A 4401-nucleotide genomic window follows, 5' to 3' on the forward strand; every position below is an offset into this window, starting at 1 on the left:
AAGTATGTAACTGCAGGAAAGTGTATGAGATAGAACATCTTGGATCTATTTCCAAAACTAAATTAGGAATATAGTCCTACTGAGAGCAAGTCATTAGAAAGATAAAAGGAATATATACATGGGCGTAAATTAATGGAAAAGAACTACATGAGATTTTAGAAAAATTCACAAAGAGATTATGGCTAATTATAAGTGCACTGTCAGAGGAGCACTGAGAAGAGAAACTGAGAGCTTTATGGCTGTGCAGAAAAAGAATATTCTCCCAGAATATATTATAGCAAAGATAGATGGTAGCCAAGATGTCCATCCTGAGTGCAGGATACATGGCCAAGCCCCAGGGACAATTAGTCTTATCATAATTGAATTTACTGAATTGTCTGGAAATAAGTATAAATTAGTGCATGACAAAATTGATTATAGTGTGTCCTGGTTGCTCTGCAAGAAGTGGCGAGTGTACAACAGCCCAGATAAAACTCTAAAGAATGATAATGTAAAAATACTGAAGGATTGACAAATACAATACTGACACAGTGTTATTTCCCTGCTCCTTCCCCACCCCCCACTCCCCGTAAAAACAAAACAAAACAAAAAAAAAACCAAACAAACAACATTTACACAGAAATCACAGTTTGGGAACGAACTTAGTATTTTAAAAATAGTTTTCCTGAAAAGTTTTAATTAATATTGACCTTGGGACTGTTCTCTGTCATGTGAGAGGAATTAGTGTTTATAGGCTCCACTGGTGGTAGCTAGAATAAAGTCAGTCACAAAGTCACAGTTTTTTTCAGAAGGATCTTTGATGCTATTCTTAATTTGAATAACACTTTACATCCTCCTTTCCACTGGCACATTAACAGTTTCTGATAGATTTCTCTTTTCTCACAGAAGATCAGGAATAGGTATTAAGACTGTTTTTTCCATTTCTTAGATTACTTGGGAGATAAATCCAACTTTATTTTGTTATAAATGTGTCCTATAGAAGAAGTAAAAACAAGCCCCTGCTAATAAAAACAAATAAATAAATTTTAAAAACATGCTGCATGATCTGAACAGACATTTTGTTAAAATAGAAATCATCTACTCCAATGCTTCAAGAACTGGGACTTTCAGAAACATCCCAACACTGAGGTTCATAATCCAATTCCTGTGACTGTGAGCATAGAAAAGCTGGAGAGACAGAGATGTTTCAATCCAATCAGACAGAAAACTCCAGAACAATCCTAAACCGAAGAGGTTTTAGGAAAGAGGTTTTATGTTTTTTTGAAAAGAGGATTTCAACAGTCATAACAGCTGAAGCTTTCTTGCTCAGCTTAAGCAGTCTTGCAATTTTGTATAAAACTAAGAAATATTCCTATCTCTTTTAGAGCAGTTATCTGATCAGCGTGTCAGGATTGACTATTCTATTCCCTTTCAAAACCTAGATCATCACCCCACAGTAGCTGAAGTACAGTGCTGTTGAGTCTCTTTTGTTGAGGCTGTCCCTGTTTATGTAAGGTAGTGACTGGAGAAGGGACTTAAATTTAGGCTACACAGTTCAATGCCTTCACTAACAAATAATTAGCTTGCATTGCAGCATTAGCCATTAGCTCATTTCTTTGGCTAAGGAAATGTAACAATCTGACAGTCTGGCAAAAGTTATGTACTTTATAGAATATAAAGCAATTTCAATAAAAGAAAAGTTGAAAGGGAGTTGTATGGCAGGATATCCATTTGTCTATCGCTAGGGTGTTCTTGAAGGTAGGATGCTAAAACTGAAGCCTTTGCTTCAAAGCAGGGGTTTGAGCCTGGCTCTCATGTGGTCCAGACAGCTCATCTAATTGTGGCCTTTGGAGAGAAGCATTTCTTTCCTCACCCAATTCTCCCTTTTTCCTTACTGCATTTCCCAGCTCTTTTTTTCTGTTTTTCTGTCATCCAAACCTTCACAAGTATGTACACAGTACACTTATCACACCTCCTAGCTCATGCAGTCTGAGATAGATAAAATGAGAAAATGCCTTGTTTTTAAATCCCTCCCAGACTATGGATACAGCAAAAGCCAGGCATTTAAAGATTTAGGCAGCTCTATACATGTCCTGGCAGAAAATTCAGTGTTGAGGGACTTCAGAGCTCACAAAGGAAATGCAGCAGCTGAATGGGGATTTTTTTGAATGCCAGTGATACTTAATTTGGACTTAGTAGCATAATTGCCACTTAAAGAAACTAAGTCTCTGTAGTGAACCTTCCCCAAATATCATGTGGTTCACAACAAAATCAACAACCCTGTGGTAAGTCCCATTTTACTTTCATAGGACTATCTTAAGTGCTGTAATAGATTGGGATTTAATGGTTTTTCCTGCTGGTCTAGCAAGTTGGAGCTGGTATCACAGCAGTAATATTTTGGTATAGCAGATACCACAGTTGGCTCCATTGGCTTTTCCTAACACCTGATCTCTCATCTACCAGCTTTTAACAACATTATGTTTTGTGCCATTATTATTACACATTATATATCATATTCAACAGTAAGCTTCTTATTATTTAATCAGGAAGTCAGCACTTTTCTAAGCACTAGTGGTACAATTTATGTCTCATGCAAAAGCTTCAATTTGTAACTATATCTGTGCCATATAGCAGAGCAGTGTTTGCAAATTGAGATGAGGAGACATAGGAGTAAGCTATGTGTTGTTAACAATACTCTACACATTTAATACTCAACTCTATATTTAAAAACAAGCAAAAAAGAGCATTTTCAGTTTCCTGTACAGAAGAACATCACCAAGGCTTAAATCCCTAATATGAAACTAATTTCAGAAGCAGATGGCTGTATACAACTTTGATGGCCCTTCAGTTTCTTTATTGCAAATAAAATACTTGCTAGGTTTGGTAAAACAAAAGTAGAGCACAGCTGTCTTATCTGTGTATATTTTGACTAAGCACACATAATCAGCCTATAAATGATACTACACAGTTACAACAGAAAAATTATTTACACTGCATTTGTCATTCAGAGTCATTACTGAACATATGCACCCAAGTGAATAGGCACCGGGTACCTCTCCTCTACAGGCAGTTCATCAAAGAAAAGTAAAAGTAAACTACAGTATACTTCTTTCTAATATGAGGAGGAATCCTTCTGACTTATAAAGAAGCCTAAAGCATGGTGATAGAATCAAAATTATAATTAACTGTCATAAGCCTTAAGCAAATGTAAAGCATTATCTGTTTTATGAAATTTTGATCAGACTGTGATTAAATTATTTTTAGAGAAATGCAGTATGTGTCAGATCTCAATTATCCAGAGCTATCTTACCTGCAGGGAACACTGTTTTTTCATTTCATGTACCAACTTTTGTATGGAGTGCCTCTATAAAGAGTATTTTTGGTAGTTTCTTTTGCAAAGATTCATTTTTCCCAAGTGGCAAGCATTCTGATGATCTCATCTTATCTTTTTTGTTGTTCCTGCAGATATATGAAAGACAAAACCACTGTAACAAATACTGTCTACTGGTTTTCTGAATTGAGAGAGAAAAAAATGCCCTTTTGAGAGGAAAACAAATGAGTTTTCAACCTGCAAGCCCTGATTGCCTGCCCTTGCCTTATTACTGAAAGCAGTGAGTGACAGCCATATCTCACATGGATAGAGAGACTGAAAAGGAAGCTGTGGGGCAGAAAGGTTAAGAGCTACCTAGCTAGATTAGCTAATATCCACCTTGTGAAACGGTCTAACACTAACCTGTTACCATGTCTGTCATCACTGTTAGACCTGGCACAGTCAAAGTGTACAGAATGAGTAAACTCTTCATACACCACTTCAGACTCATTTCACCACCTTCCTCTTCCTTCTTCATTGTGTTTTGCAGGGCCATAAGACCACCTTTTTAACAACGATAACTTTCCTCAACCTCCATAGGACCTTGTTGTATTACCAAGACTCATCATGAAGGAACCTTATACTCATTTGATCTTGTTATTATTATTTATTAAAATATTAGTTTTGAGGAAAATACTAACTTTTTTTTAGCTTTAAAAATAAACTTTAATAATCTCATCTTTTCAAAATATTAATTATGAATAGACTGAACAATGTCAACTCAGAAATGAGGTGTAGACAAAATATGCATACAGAAAAGACTACTATTCCTATACTTTCCCACACAGCAGAAGAGAAAGTTTGCTACTTCAGATGAAGAGTACTTACTCTACCATAGGTCAATATTTCTACCTCGATCTATCTGGTAATCAGATTGCAGTGAGGAAAAAAGTAATAAGAGAGATGATCTTTACTCATGGGGAAAAGCAGAATCTGAGAGTTTCTGAGGAGAGATAGAATCATATATGAGACCTTATTGCGTAGTAGTCACAGTACATCAAAGTGAATTGCACATCAACGTATCCCAAAAGGAGAACTGACCCTTCCTCTTT

The 4401-nt window shown here is 36.1% G+C and overlaps 1 long non-coding RNA gene across 1 annotated transcript; it reads left to right on the forward strand.

Moving 5' to 3' along the window:
• The first annotated feature begins 2200 nt into the window (after nucleotides 1-2200).
• On the forward strand, nucleotides 2201-4125 carry LOC310898198. Its single transcript, XR_014583073.1, has 3 exons — nucleotides 2201-2264; nucleotides 3445-3590; nucleotides 3840-4125. It is a non-coding gene; the product is annotated as an uncharacterized lncRNA (long non-coding RNA).
• The last annotated feature ends 276 nt before the right edge of the window (nucleotides 4126-4401 follow it).

This window comes from Anser anser, assembly GCF_964211835.1.
Source record: "Anser anser genome assembly, chromosome: 4".
Taxonomy (NCBI): domain Eukaryota; kingdom Metazoa; phylum Chordata; class Aves; order Anseriformes; family Anatidae; genus Anser; species Anser anser.